Here is a 16,849-nt window from a genome sequence, read left to right as displayed (position 1 = left end):
ACCCCGCTGACCATCCTATCTCTCTCCCCCCCCCCCCAAGTGAACCTTTCTGACCCTCCCAGCGAAAGCAGCAAACCTCCCTCCAGTAGCGTCGGCTTTATCCTCCCTCTGCCGCATCACTGATGACGTCATCAGTAACGCGGCAGAGGGAGGAGAAAGCCGCGAAGGAGGTTTGCTGCTCTCGCTGGGAAGGTCGGAAAGGTTCACGGGGGGGGGGAGATAGGAGGGTCAGCGGGGGTTCGGCTGGGAGGGGGGAGAAGCGGACTGCCTCGGTGCTCCATTACCTTCTTCGGGCAGCAGCAGCGTTTACAATTCGCTGCTGTTGCCGGCTTCAGGCCTTGTTCTCTGCCGGGTCCTGCCTACTTCCAGTTTTCATGAAGACAGGACCCGACAGAGAGGAAGGCCTGAAGCGGGCAACAGCAGTGAATTGTGAATGCTACTGCTGCCCGATGAAGTTCAGGACATCAGGACATCGGGGAAGGAGCAGGGAGAAATCGGCTGCTGGCTTGGGGGTGAGGGTAGGGAAAGAATCGTGGAAGTGGAGAAATCGGCACGATGGCTTTGTGCAGGCTAGGGGGAGAGAGAAAGAAAGGAAAAAATAAAGAGGGGGGGCCAGGGGGAGAGAGAAAGAAAGGCAGAAAGAAAGAGGGGGACCAAGGGGAGAGAAAGAAAGGCAGAAATAAAGAGGGGGACCAAGGGGAGAGAAAGAAAGGCAGAAATAAAGAGGGGGTCAAGGGGGAGAGAAAGAAAGGCAGAAAGAAAGAGGAGGGCCAGGGGGAGAGAGAAAGAAAGGCAGAAAGAAAGAGGGGGACCAAGGGGAGAGAAAGAAAGGAAGAAATAAAGAGGGGGGTCAAGGGGGAGAGAAAGAAAGGCAGAAAGAAAGAGGGGGGCCAGGAGGAGAGAGAAAGAAAGGCAGAAATAAAGAGGGGAGCCAGGGGGAGAGAGAAAGAAGAAGGATCAGAAGAAGGACCAGAGACTCATGAAATCACCAGACAAAAAAGTAGGAAAAATGATTTTATTTTCAACTTAGTGATCAAAATGTGTCCGTTTTGAAAATTTATATCTGCTGTCTATATTTTGCACTATGGCCCCCTTTTACTAAACCGCAATAGAGTTTTTTAGCGCAGGGAGCCTATGAGCGTCGAGAGCAGCGTGGGGCATTCAGCGCAGCTCCCTACGCTAAAAACCGCTATCGCAGTTTAGTAAAAAGGGAGGGGGAATATTTGTCTATTTTTGTATAGTTGTTACTGAGGTGACATTGCATAAAGTCATCTGCCTTGACCTCTTTGAAAACCCGCGGAATATAAATGATAATTAACATTTTCTCTGCGTACAGCGTGCTTTGTGTTTTTAAAATTTTATTGTTGGTAGATCATTTTGACTTGGCCACAAAGGTAAGGGGGAGGGAGGGAGGGGAACTGCTGAAAGACATCTAATAATCCTTGCAGGCTTGACTGCAGGGAATTATTTTTGTAAAATCATGTTTTGTTATGTGACTGGCATTATCTAGACTTTAATTTCTATGAATGAATAGAATGAAAATGATATAAAATTACTTGCTTGTTTTTATGTGCGTGCGCTGAAGGAAAGTGGAGAGAGAGTGGGCTGAGGATGCTGAAGGGAAATGGGGAAGAGAGTGGGGAGAAGACGCTGATTTATAAATTGACAATTGTACAGAATATTGTTTCTTTTTATACTTTAATATAAACAATTCAAGGCTTGTGTGGATGGAATCAGGTGGTTTGCGGGGATGGGGACCGAGCTTACGGGGATTAGTCCAATAAAATTGTATTTTTTTATATCTCATTATTTGTTTTATTTTTATTTGTTAATTTATAAAGTGGTGATTGTTATGTATCAGTTTTTTCAAATTTACATCTACTGTCTTTATATTTTGCACTGTTTTAGAGGACATGTGTTACTGTTTTTTGTGGTGTTGCATTGTATCCAGGGTCTGGTTTCTTGGCGGATCAGTTTAACTTTTGTCTACATATTTCTATTTTTAGTTTGTGATTATTCCATTTTGGGCGAGGGTGTATCTCTGTTCTGTGTGTATGAAAAAGACATAGTTTTCAGTTGGCATTGACTACAGGACCAATTGACTGTGCGGGATCTGGCTTGTTTAGTTTTACAATGTATGTGTTGGTGTTCTAGTGCTCACTGCAGTGTTTAAGATGCAGCCTTTTCCTAGGTACACTCTTGTGGTGCGATATGTAGATTGGTACTAAAAATCATATTTTTCATATAGATGGGGGGGTGTCAAAAAATGATGGGCCCTGGGTGCCACATACCCTAAGTACGCCACTGCCTGCAACTACTCCATATGTACTTCTAATGTCATGACAATTTAGACATAATTTATGTTTTGTTATGTTTGGAATAATGGTTACATATATGAGGTTCAATAAAAGAAAATTTTCACTGCCTGTTTCTATTCTGACCATTTATTCCATTTCATGGTTATTGCAAAAAAAAAAAAAAAAAATTTTTACATGGGGGGGGGGGGGGTGTCAAAAAATGATGGGCCCCGGGTGCCACATACCCTAGGTACGCCACTGACTGGGCCCAATGTTCCCTCTAAGGATTGAGTTGATGCAAGCAAAGGACTGAGTTGAAATGAGTGAAAAAGTTTCATTACATTACCTTGTGAGCACTTCTTACAGATACACACACAGAAAACAGACACACACACACATACACATAAATACTCACAGGGAGATTGGAAATGAGCCATGCTCTGCATGATTTCTTTACTTATTCATCAGTACTTTACAGCTACTCTGAATTTTACTCAGATACTGGATGTTTAGCACAGCTTAAAAGGAAACACTGTTCCCCCTATATCAGCACTCCAGGGAATTATGTACCCCCCACCCCCCCCCAAAAAAATAGCATGGCAAAATGATACAATATATTGAACAGAACAGTATTTATAGTATTCTGGAAATATAGTTGGTTCTCACTAACTATATCTTCTTCCGCATCTGCCTTTTTTATTTATCTCCTTATTCCATCCAGCATGTGTCTTCTTTCTATACCCTCTTCCATCTGTCTGCCCCTCTTCTGCTCATTTCTATCCAGTATCTGTCCCTCTCTTTCCCCTCTTCCATCCAGCATCCTTCTTCTCTCTTTCTTCTCCCCACTTCCATTCAGCAGCTGCCCTTCTCTTTTCTCCTCATGTTGATAAGTGTCTGTTCATTTCTTTTCTTTTCTCTTCACTTCCATCATCTGCCCATCTCTCTCCTCCCCACTTCCATCCAGCATCTGCCCCCCATTTTCTCCCCACTTCCATTAGAGTCTAGCTCTCCTCTCCTTCCTACTTACATTAGTGTCTGCCTGCCTCCTTACTCTCCTTACCACTTACATCAGCATCTGCCCCCATCTCTCTCTCCTCCCCATTTCCATCCAGTATCTGCCCCTCTATCTTACTTCCATCACTGTCTGCCTCTTCTCTCTCCTCTTCACTTCCATCCAGCGTCTGCCTCTCACTCTCTCTCCTTTCAACTTCCATCAGCATCTGCCCATTCTCTTTCCTTCCTACTTCCAACAATGTCTGACCCCCCTCTCTCTCCTCTCCAGTTCCACCTGCATCTGCTCCCTCTCTCTCAACCAATCTCACGCCACCTCCATCAGCTTCTGCACCCTTTCTCTCTTCCCCACACCACTTTCACCAGCATCTGCATCCTTTGTCTCTCACTTATATCAGTGTCTGCGTGCTCCCTCTCTCTCTCCTTTCCATCAGCATCTGTTCCCTCTTTTCTCTCCACTCCCATTCAGTGTCTGCCCCCTCTCTCTCCTCCCCATGTTCATCCAGTGTCTGCCTTCTCTCTTTCTCTCAATTTCCATTAGTGTCTAACCCCTCTCCTTCCCATCCTACATTCCAGTGACTAAATTCATAAAATATATGGATATTTTACTTTTGTTGTTTAAGCATTATCTTTCTTCACTTGCTTTTGTACCAGTGTCACTTCTGGTTTTCTCTATTTTTCCTAATTCTCTTACAGGGTTTCTTGTCCATTTGACATGTCTTCTCAGTCCATGCCCACCACCCATCTTCTCTCTGCAACACTTATCTGTCCTATTCTCTCTGTCCTTCTCACATGTTCTTCATCTCAGTATCCCTATTCTATCCTAAGTCCAACATTGCACCTCTGTATTCCTAGGCTCCCTACATGCCTATCATCTTTTCTCTGTGTCACCTATTCTATCCCCTTTTTCTTCCCCTCCTAAGGAATCCCCACTCTGTGGCCAGCATCTATCTGTCTCTCTTCCTCCACTTCATGGTTTGGCAATTCTCTACTTCCCTTCCCTCCTTCCTGTGGATTGACATCTCTCTCCTTCCCTCTCTCCCCCTCCTCCCACACTCTGTGATCTAGCATCTCTTGCCTTCCCCCACTGTGGTCTGGCATTTCTGTCTCCTTCCACCATTCCTATAGTCTGGCATCTCCCTTCACACTCCCTTCCATAATCTGGCATCTTTCTTTTCCCCTTTCCTCCCTGTGGTCTGGTATGTTTCTTCTTTCCTTCCCTTCCCTCCCCCATGATCTGGCATCTCCTCTCTCCTTTTCTTCCCTCTCTCTCTCCATGGTCCGGCATTTTTTATTCTTTCTTACCCCTCCCCTCCCCTGTGATTTGATCTGTCTTTCTCCTTTCTCCCCCCCCTCCATGATTTGGCCTCATTCTTCCGTACCCCCCCCTCTCTCTCCATGCTGGTGTGCATTTCTCTCTTCTTCCACTCCCTCCCTCCAGTAGCTCTTTCTCTTTTCTCATCCCTGCATACTGCAGCTTTTAATTTTCTAGGCCGGCACCGTCAGCATCAGTCAGCTTAAACACAGTGCCTTTAGCGGCCCAGAAGCTTTGCCTTGCTGCAACTTCCTATCCCCAAGAGGTAGTACACTGCAGCAGAGGGAAAGCTTCTGGGCAGCTTGTGTAAGCTGATTCATGCTGCCAGCACCGACCTGGAGGATTAAAAGCTGCTGCATGGGGAAGGGAGAGATGTGGAATGCATCAGAGCCCCCCCCCAAAAAAAAAAAATCCTGGCATTTTGAGTACTGGTTTAAGGGACTGCCGACAACAGGAGTGTAGTGTGGAAGGGAGAAAGTAATGGTCCTGACATCACCAGCTATGCAGTAGGGCTCCTGTCAAAAGGTGTGTGGCTGCGCAGCTGCACAGCTTAGAGGGAGCAGTTAAACTTACCAATGTGTGAGGTCCTGATTGAACATTCTTTGGTCATTGAAGGACTTAAAATTTCCTTTACGTTTCCGCTTCTTGAAAAGTAATGCACAAATACTTGTCTTTAAACACAGGATGAACCTGTATAATATTCCAATGATCCCTAATAATACGTGTCACTGTAGAAGTTCCTGCACATCTGTATAGTCGGATCATTCACTGATTGAGCTTTCAGTTCTAACAAGAACTCTCAATGGTTGCATTTAGTTCCAGTATAGGCTTGTCTTAGAAGATGATCAGGATACCCTTGGGTAGTTAATTTTGAAATAGAGAATGACACAGGGACAAACTTTTCCCCATCCCCGCGGGAACTCATTTTCCTGTTCCGCCCTGGTGCGTTCTTTTTCTGTCCCTGTCCCACTCCTGCAAGCTCTGTCCTCATCTGTGCAAGCCTCAAACACTTTAAAATCATAAACGTTTGAGGCTTGTGCGATTAAGGCAGAACTTGCAGAAATAGAGAAGGGACAGCAACAGCAACAAAACTTGAAGGGACGGGACGGTGAAATTGAGTTCCTGCGGGGATGGGGACAAATTTGTCCCCATGTCATTTTCTGTTTTGAAATAGATAGCTTAGACTCATTTTGAAATCACTAGTCTCAGTACAAATATGCCAAAATCTTAAGAGCTGTAAATATGGCAGGCTTTGTGTAAAGCAGAATGGATGACAACTCTTAAACTATAACAATGTTGATTTAATGTATACACAAAACATTCAAAAAAGTTAATGCTGTTCATTGAACACTGGGAAGTAATTTGAATGCAAGGACTACAGAGTTTTAACCAGTCCACAAAGTGTATAAACTGTGTCTCATCCCCTTTCCAATCAATGAACACATCAATATATTGATACTATCCAAAAATCTTATTTTTGTATGTTTTTAACCATAGTTGTTCAAACTGAATCATATATAGGCAAGCCACGGATGGAGCAAATTTGGCTCCTATGGCTACCCCTGTCAATCGTAAAAAAGGTTGACCACTCACACACAAAAAAAATATTTTAATGCCAAACAGGCTAACTCCATCAAAAATGTTGTAGATATCAGGTGATGTCTAGGGTGAGTCTCCAAAAGTTGTTCCAAAACCATCAAAGCATCTTTCTGTAGAATTGCTAACAGTCGTGTCTTTATACACTTCCATTTCCGTTAATTAACCTCCTCTTTTACTAAAGCACGCTAGCTATTTTAGCGCACGCTAAATGCTAATGCGTCCATAGAATATAATGGATGCAATAGCATTTAGCGCACGCTAAAAAGGCTAGCGCGCCTTAGTGCTATATATTACTGCAGGGGTCTCTGTTCCTGTTCCCGTGGATAACTGTGCGAAACCATCTCCATGTCATTCTTTAAGGTGAGAATCAGAGTATGAATGGGCACAACCACTGACCCTCAAGCCTTGCATTAAAGAATTGTACTGATTAGATGGCATATTATTTAATATTTTTTCCCCTTAAATTTACAAGTTGGATCGGGAGGGGGGGAGGGAAGGGTAAATTTATTTTATATATGGTATTAGGTATTGTTTCTAGGATAAGAAAGGGTGGGAGATAAGAGCAGATCATTTGTACCATTGAAGATTGTTAAGTGACATAATTATTGTTAATTTGTTTGAATATATTGTTGCACTTATTGTAATTTGAAAATGAATAAAGAATTGGAAAAAAAAAAGAATGCTGGTGTAGAAGGACTGAGGTTGAGATAGACACTAAAGAATGACACGGTTGTCCGCTGGGCGAGAACAGTGATGAATTTTGTAACCATGTCATTCTTTACTCACCGCTACACCAGCCATAGACCTGGCACAGGTGCCTATATGTGGCCCAGGTATTTGTAAGTTATACTTTTCTGTAAGTTGAGCATTTGGCAGCACCACGCATGCCATTCCCATTTTCCACCAGTGTAAATGGCCTCTTGCATTTATGTTCTGTGCCACTTCTTTTTTTTTTTTTTTCAACCATCTTTATTTTCTCATCTTTATTAATTTCCAGGTACTTTAGTTAGATTGTGAGCCTTCGGGACAGTAAGGGAATTTTTTTAAGTACCTTCTTACTTCTCATTTATAATCTTAATGTATATTTTCTTCAAACCGATTAGAACCTAACGGATGTAGGGTATATAAGAAATAAATTACATTACATTACATTACATTACTTCTATGCACCCTTATAGAACAGCGCTTCGTCATTTTGCTGCCATTTACACATGTAAGTATATACTTACCCGTGAAAGTGCTGGAAATTTGTACATTTACATGTGGAAATATGTTATGTTCAGTCTTATAACCTGCCGATTCCTCACAAATCAGAGCTCTAGCTGGGTTACAAGCGTCATAATACTGTACTACATGGAAGTACTGTGTAGGGTAAAGCATGTCACATAGAGTTATATATATTACCTGGAGTTGCCAACATGATACAGCAGAATAGGGTAATACAACAAATAGGAGATAATTATTGACATAAAGTTGTACTTATTACATAGAGTTATCAAAATGTTGCAGCAGTATGGGTAATGCATCAAATGGGAGCTTGATTCTCAACAATGTCTTTTGTTCCTGTTGGCTTCTATTTTTTTTTTGTGGGCACCCAGTTATAAAATTACATTTCACATGTATAAATGTTTTTAAAATAGAGACCTAAATGTTTTGAACTATATTAATGACTCCTAAAAATTAATGAATCATCTGAGTGTTGAGAATATAGTCCAAAATATTTAGGTCTCTATTATCAAATAACTTGTAATTAAAATTTATATCAAGATGTTCTGTTTAACTTTGCCCCATGTGCCAGCTCTTGTTCACTTATGGATTCATTGAAATAAACAATTTGACCAGTAATACCTCAATTTAGGCATAAAACTCTACAAATGACTTTTTTCATCTCTTATGAGTAAAATTTCTGTTTCTAGTTTTTTTAGTTAAATACCAAATATAAATATTTAAAGTTATGCCACTGAAAGTGACTATGGAGAATAGATGTGTCAGGTGGATGAAGACTGAGGAGAGGGTATAGAAAACTGCTCGCATTTCACTTTTCACACATTCAGTGATAACATTCTGGGCTGTGAGGAACCCTGTGAAATGTGTAAAGATTAATGGAAGCCTTGCTGTTTCCACACATGCTGTCATTTGAAAACAGCAAAAACAATGTTCCTGTGTATTCAAATAAATAAATTGTGAATTTTTTGTAAAGGAACATTTATAAAATCATATTGAACTTGTCAAATGGGCCTTTGGTAAATCTGAGCATGTCATACATTCATTGAAATCTGAGGGCCTGGTAGTACCATTTACCTGTCACACCTGAAAGGTTACAAAATGAGAATAGATAGCATTGCAGAGATAGGGGACCCTTGGAAAAGCCTTCAACTCTTCCCCAGCTTAAGGACAGAAAGACAGTTTTTACACTGAAACAGACAGTTTGAAAAAAGAACAATCATAGGAAAGAAAAGGTTTTTATGTGCATGGGAAAATGTGCTTTAATATATACTAGAGAGCTGGAGCATGAATTTTACAATATCATCAGGATTATCAACACTGTGATTGCATGCTTGCAATATTCTTCATATAATAAATTCATCTAGAGCCTTGCTGCTACAATTCTGTCTTTTCTTGATTTCCTTTTCTTGATGGATCTTCTTCAGAGTAATTTTCAAAAACATGGATTGACCATGCAACTCCTTTTCTAATAAAATTACACTGACTCCTTTGTATTTTTTTTAAATTTTTTTTAGTTATTTATATACCACCTATTAATTGTCTAAGCGGTTTACATTCAGGTACTCAGACATTTGTCCCTAACCTGTCCCGGTGGGCTCACAATCTATCTAATATACCTGGGGCTTGAGGGCTATAATTGGATGTGGCTCAGAACTTTGGAATTCTCTCCTTCTGAATATTAGACTCACATCAGATTATATGACTTTTTCGACGTATAGTGACAACCTGGTGATTTAATAAATTCTTTAAATCAAATTTATTTATTTGACACATTTGCATTCCACTTTTGACCAAAGCGGCTCACAGATAACATAAACTTTTAAACACATTCAAAGTCTTAAGGATCCACATAATAGACAAGAGCAAAGGAAGGCAGAAGTCAAAATGTAAACAGCATCTCAGACCCATTCTAACAGGGCAACAGAATCAATGTAAAATGAGCTACAGCTAGCAGAGAAATGCAAAACGATAGGTTTACAACACTTTTCTGAATTGGACCAGGTTTTGATGAGTTTAGGGTTATATATTAGAATTTATTTATGACTTGTATTTGATTTTGAATTGTTTTGGACTTTTTGTTGTGGTAATGGTTGCATTGCTGTAATTTTGTGCTCTGCTTGTAAACACTCCTTCTAGAACTTCTTGGTTCAGCGGAATATAAATACTAAAATGAAATTAAATGATTTATTCATTTTATCAGTTTATAGTCCACTTAGACCTAAACACGCTAGAAACAGCTGCATAAACAAGTTCATGTGCAACCTCTTAATGCATAAGTTGGGGAGGGGTCTATGCACATAATCTAGGGCCCCTTTAATCAAGCTCCACATGTGATCTCTCGGAGAGAGAAAGAGACAATGGTTACTGCGGATGGGCAGACTAGATGGGCCATTTGGCCTTTATCTGCCATCATGTTTCTATGCTCTAGAGGCTTTTAGCGCTGGCCAACACGATAAGTGCTCTGACGTTAATAGGAATTCTATGAGCATCAGAGCATTTACCATGCCGGCTTGCGCTAAAAACCTCTAGAGCAGCCTGATTAAAAGGTGTGGGGGGGGGGGAGGGAGATTAGAAAATGTTCAAATGTGTGTAAATTCACCCAGGAAATCTGTGAATGCCGAGGAACGTATACATTCCTTCAGGTAATTTTCAAAGCAAAAGTATGTACATGCTTTTTCATTTGCCAGAGCCTGAAAGGGTATTCTTCGTCATTCAACTCAGCAGTCTGAATCCAGGTGGCAAAGGAGTAGGACATGGCCCAATATATAACAATTTTCTTCCTCGATCAGTGCTGCAGAACAGTGAAAAATTGTACTGTGTGTTGGAGGGGAGCAATCTGGGCACATGCACCCTAGGGAAGGGGGAAATACAGGGCTCATGTTCTGTGCCTTGGGGAGATTGGGACAAAAGCAAGTTGCTGGTGGCTGATGTACCATATGATAGGTGGGATATCAAGTCTGAAATAAACTTGGAAACTTGGAAGTTCAATGGTTGGGCTGCTGTGATATGCCTTCAGGGAAAGGATGACATCAGGGAGAAAGCAAATTGGGTATGTATAGGACTGAAAGAGACCTGAGGGCGTATCATGAAGGTAGAGGAAAATAACTTGGGGGAGGCGAGGAGAGAGAGAGAGAGCTTGAGGATAAAGAAGAGCTCTGGGCATTTTTTGTTGAAAGGGATGCAGAAAGAATGAGAAAACTGGATATAGGTGTTAGAATGCACCCCCCCCCCGCCACATTTTACAGCTCCCCACCGAGTTCCAAAGTCCCCCTCATCTCAAAAACTGATTCCCCAGCACTGCTGAGGTCCTCCTCTGCACTGTTTTGCTGTGGTCCACCCCACTGTGAAGCAACTTCCTGCTTCCTGTTGGGCAGACTGCGGCAAAGGAACTGTGCAGAGGAGGCCATGGGCAATGCTAGAGAATTGCTGCTGTGCCAGTGACTTCTTTATAGTTTTTGTGGTGAAGGAGGCTTCAGAACCGGGTAAGAAGGTCATTTGATAGAACTGGGGGTGAGAGAGGAAGAAGGGAGGGAGGGAGGGAGGAATAAGGGAGAGATGCTGAATGGGAGGGGAAGAGAAGAGAGGAACAAGGGCACATGGATGGAGGGAAGGGGAAGGAGATAGTGGCACGTGGATGGAGGGGAGGGGAAAGCATGAGGGGAGGGAAAGGAGATGATGCGCGTGGATGGAGGGAAAGAGGAGGGGAAAAAAAAGTTCAGATATAGGATGCAGGATTTTAAAATATTGTGCATAGAATTTTCATTCATGTTGTGCATAATTAAAAATATATTTTGTGCCATATTTCCAAAGGAGTGAATCCTGGGAACACCCATGTCTAACTAAATCTGGTTGGCACATGCACTTCTATACACTTATTCTGCTGCATAATGTTATACAAGCTCTTTTCTACATGTACAACATGCTTTACTTGCAGAAGATAACCTTTTTAAATAACTTAGGGGTGATTTTATGAAGAAAATGAATTAAGAATGTTTGAACAGTAACTATTCCTTTCTGTTTTAGCCATACTTAACTTACTTGTAGGGCATTCAATTCTGGCCACTGTATCTAAAAAAGATATAGCAGAATTAGTAAAAAAAAAAAAAAAAAAAGCAATTTTGATCTCATATAGCCTAATATATGAGAGGATATTGATACATACTTAATGTAGTTTGGGATTTGAAAAATAAATTTCTGCTATGAGTATTACATAAGGCATCAAATTTTACCCTTTACCTCCCACTATCGATAACTAATGAGAATCCCTGAGAAAGGGGGGGGGGGGGGGTAACATGATCCAAAGCTTTTTTTTAAATTATATAATAAGTGAACAGCTGCATTTTGTACTAATTGTAATCAATTTAGCTTATATTTGTGCAGACCACAATAGACAAGCAAAGTACAATAGACAAGCTTGTGGTAACAAATGCATGTCAGAGTTGCCATGTCTTTACCAAGTTTCAAGTTTCAAGTTTATTAGGATTTTATATACCGCCTATCAAGGTTATCTAAGCGGTTTTACAATCAGGTACTCAAGCATTTTCCCTATCTGTCCCGGCGGGCTCACAATCTATCTAATGTACCTGGGGCTCTGGAGGATTAAGTGACTTGCCCAGGGTCACAAGGAGCACTGCATGGTTTGAACCCACAACCCCAGGGTGCTGAAGCTGTAGCTTCAACCACTGTGCCACACACTCCTGCCGTATTTTCACGTACATAATGCGCACCTGTGTAAAACGCGCACACGGGTATAGCACGCAAAAAACACAGATTTATATACAGAAATTTTTATACACCGCGCACACCCGTATACCGCGCATGCTGCCCGACTCTCCTTTCGCCCGCCCCGACTCTCCTCTCCCCCTTGAAGTCCTGTCCCCATCTTGAAAGCCTGATGCCCCCCCCGACATCCGATTCACCCTCCCCCCCCGCAGGACCGCTCGCACCCCCACCCCGAAGGACCGCTCGCACGCATCCACCCCCCCACCCCGAAGGACCGCTCGCACGCACTCCAACCCGCACCCGCACCCCCACCCTGAAGGACCGCTCGCATCCCCACAGCCTTCCGACCCCCCCATCATGTAGAGGCCCATGTACCTCAGGCCCCGCCCCCAGGTGGGACCTAAGGCTCCCGGGCCTATTCTGATTGGCCCAGGCGCCTTAGGCCCCACCAGTAGGTGGAGCTTTGGGACGGATGGGCCAATCCGGCCTCATTCCGTCATTGGCTGCCTGTCGGACAGGCGAGTTTGACTCCCGTCTGTCCGGCCAACTACACAAAGGTACGGGGAAGGGGGGTGGGGGTGTCGTGGGGTCGGCCAGGGGGGTCGCAGGTCGGCTGGGGGGGCGGTTGGAGGTTCTTGGGGGGGGCGATCGTTGGGGGGCGGGGGGTTTGCGTCGAGGGCAGGAGGGCCTGGGATCCCTCCTGCTCGTAATGTAGTGCAGGGTGGGGGTAGGGGGTCGCCGTGGCCAGGAGGGTTTGGGCTCCCTCCTGGCCCGAACAACTAGCGGGGGGGGGGGGGAGGTCGCCAGGGCCAGGAGGACTTGGGCTCCCTCCTGGCCCGATATTGTCTGGGAGTTGGGGAGTCGGCGGGGGCAAGAGGGCTTGGGCTCCCTTTTGCCCCGATCGTGTTGGGGAGTTGGGGGGGGCAAGAGGGCTTGAGCTCCCTCTTGCCCCGATCGTGTCGGGGGTGCCGCGGTTGGCTGGGGCAAGAGGGCTTGAGCTCCCTCTTGCCCCGATCGTGTCAGGTGTCGGGACCGCCAAGAGGAAGCAGCAGGACACCGGTAGGAGCTTCTACATGATGGGGGGTTCGGGAGGCTGTGGGGGTGCGAACGGTCCTTCAGGGTGGGGGTGCGGGTGTGGGTGGGAGTGCGTGCGAGCGGTCCTTCGGGGTGGGGGTGCGAGCGGTCCTGCGGGGGGGTGAATCGGACGTCGGGGGGGATCTATGTAAAAAAAATTTTGTACAATTCGCTCACGCGTATAACGTGCAAGGGTATGCGCGGTACGTAAAAACCACATATAACACGCGCGTTATATGCGAGAAAATACGGTATACTCTGATAAAGGCCTTAACTTTCTTAAGAGTCTCGAACTAGCAAAGGATGCCTGAACCAATTTTGTAATTTGATCTTTAAATTCTAAGTTATGATCAAGCCAAATTCCTAGATTTCTTACCAGTATCTTTCAGGAAGTATTGACCCCCATCCACAACTAGTGTTACTCTGTTAAGACACCATCTGGTTACTGTCTGGGTGGTTTGGAAGCAGAGTCAGGGCAATCTCCAAAGTTATCTAGGCACCTGCAATATACTCTGCCTTTCAAAGGCAAAAAGAAGCAAGTAGAAAACTCATATTTTGAGAAAACCAGTGAAAACATATTGTGGATTGCCGTGATTAGGTAAACTTTCACAAAAAAAGGACCCTCTATACTAGTTTAATAAAACCTTGGTTTGCGAGCAAAACATGTTATTAAATTTTAAATCGATAAACGAGCGTTATCTTACAAAATGAACGCGTCGTTATCACTGAGTGTATCATGCACTATTTATCCGGACGAACAGGTGTCTTAATGTAAGTGTTTGTCTTGCCTCTTAGTGCTTTGATTTTCCAGACCTGCCACCCCCACGAGCTCGGAGCTGGGCACTGGGACAAACTCATTGGTGTTGACGTTCTTTCTGCGGAGCAGCGAGGCCTGTTCTACTCCTCCACCAACACCGTTATAGGCCTGGGAAAGCATGGCAAACCCTGCCTGTGGGTTCACCGCTTCTGCTCCACACAGCAATGCCATGCCAGCTTCTTGCGCCTCGGAGGCAACAGTGGCAGGCTGCAGCAGTTCCGAGCCTAGCCCCAAAAGCAGCAGCGGCTGCTGAGAGAGGAGCAGTGGCACTGGGGAGCCACCCAGCCTGCGGCTCTTCTCCTCTTCCTCCTCCTCTGGCAGCTCGGTGTCCTTCTTTTTATGTTATATAGTATAGAACAGTACAGTATTTTGTATTAAAATTTTTGGGTTGGGTTCCATTATTTCCTATGGGGAAACTCGCTTTAATATACAAGTGCTTTGGAATGCAAGCATGCTTCAGGAACGAATTATGCTCGCAAACCAAGATTTTACTGTATTTAGTTCAAGCAGCAATACGTACATGTAGCCAGTGGCGGACCTAGCATATGTGACACCCGGGGGCCCATCATTTTTTGCCATCCCCCCATCTATACGAAAAACATGATTTTTAGTAACAAGCCACATGTCACACATGAGTACTTAGGAAAAGGCAACATCTTACATACTGCAGTGAGCAGTACAACATCAATATACTCATTGTAAAACTAAACAAGCCAGACTAGTACAGATCAATCCTACACCGTCAGTCCTAACACTAAACTATGTCTTTCGAACACACAGAACATAGAAAACACCTTTGCCTAGTATGGAATATGTTATCACAAACTAACCCCTCCTCCTTTTACAAAACTGTAGTATGGATTTTAGCCACGGTGGTAACAGCTCTGATGCTCATAGAATTCTGAGCATCAGAGCTGCTACTACCATGGCTGGTGCTAAAAAACACTCCACAGTTTTGTAAAAGGGGAGATAAAATAGAAATACATAGACAAAGGTTAAATTGAACCAGCAAAAAGCTGGACTCTGCATACAATGCAACACCACAGAAACAGTGACACATGTCTCCTAAAGCAATAAATAAATTGAAAATTTTTGTTCTATCTTTGTCTTCTCTGGTTTCTGCTTTCCTCATCTTCCTTCCATCCACTGTCTGCTGTCTCTCTGCCCCTATATGGCATCTTCGCTCCTTCTATGCCCCTTCCAGAAACCGTATGCCTCCCCCTTCCATCTCTCCTTTCACCCCCATTGGTCTGGCATCTCTCTCCTCTCCTTCCCTCTCCCACACCTCTCTTCTGCAATCCCTTTCTTCCCTCCTTTTCCTTTTCAATTTATTTTCTGCATCCATCTAGATTACGTTCTTTCTACCCTCTCATCAATTTCCTTTTTTTACTGCCTACCTACAGCTCACCACCTCTTTCCCTCACCCCCTCCAGTATTTCCCTATCTCAATCCTTTTCTCCCCATCATGTGCCCTCTTTGTATTTATCCCCTCCTTCCATCATGTTCCCTCTTTCTCTACCCCTTCCATCTAGCTAAAGAAGCACTGCCTAGGCTTTGCAGTCCCCAATTATGTCTCTAGCAGGATATATATTTCAAATCTGATATATTCTAATTACAAAATAGAAATAAAATAATTTTTTCTACCTTTTGTTGTCTCTGATTTCTGCTTTTATCTTCTTTTCACTCTTTTCCTTCCAGCGTCTGCCCTGTCTCTTCAATTCAGCATGTGCCCGTTCCATCCACTTTCTGCCCCTTCCAGAAACTGTCTGTCTTCCCCTGCCATCTCTCCTCTAGACCCTCCTCCCTTTGGTCTGGCATCCATCATCTTCCCTCTGTTCCCTCATGGTCAGGCATCTTTTTCCTTTCATCTCTCTTTCCCTCCCCCCCTGTGGTTTTTAGCATCTAATTATTAGTATTATTATTATTAGGATTTTTTTTATTTACCGCCTATCAAGGTTATCTAAGCGGTTTTACAATCAGGTATTCAAGCATTTTCCCTATCTGTCCCGGTGGGCTCACAATTTATCTAACGTACCTGGGGCTATGAAGGATTAAGTGACTTGCCCAGGGTCACAAGGAGCAGCGTGGGATTTGAATCCACAACCCCAGGGTGCAGAGGCTGTAGCTTCAACCACCGCACCACACACTCATCTCTCTCTTTTCATTTCCTCCACTCAGATCTGATATCTCTGTCTCCTTCCCCGTTCTCTGGCATCTCTCTCTCTTCTCTTTCCTGTTTCCGCCCAGGCAGTTCAGTCAGAGGGAAGCTTTTGACTGAGCACCACGTTGCCGATCTGAAGTGTTGTTAATGCCGGGGGTAGAAGGAGGCCCGTTGCCGATCTTAAGTGTCATCGCGGGGTGGGGGGGAATGTTGCCGATCATGAATTGCATCGCGTGGGGGGGGGGGGCGCCGATGCCACTCATCGCTGTTGCAGCCCAGACGCTGCCGATGGATCCAATGCGATCTTGCCGGCCCTGTGTGGCCCAGCACTGGATGAACGGGACCTGGCCGGCTGTGCACCCCCCTTAAAGCGTGCACCAGGGGCGGACCTCCCCCCGCCCCTCTCTTGGTACGCCACTGCATGTAGCACTTGCTTCCTCAAAGTCAGATCTGCCATATCCCAATTTTGATAAAAATGTAATTTGCTTTCTTTTGCCACTGGAGGCAGTACAGTGCTCAGTTAACTACCCAAACAAGTAGGGCCAATAAATAACAATCCTAACTTGCCTGGGTAGTTATCCATGTACCGGCACTGAATATCATCGGTGCCACTGAGTGCCTAGATA

This window comes from Geotrypetes seraphini, chromosome 2, assembly GCF_902459505.1.
Source record: "Geotrypetes seraphini chromosome 2, aGeoSer1.1, whole genome shotgun sequence".
Lineage (NCBI taxonomy): Eukaryota > Metazoa > Chordata > Amphibia > Gymnophiona > Dermophiidae > Geotrypetes > Geotrypetes seraphini.
Note: the sequence above shows the minus strand (reverse complement) of the source record.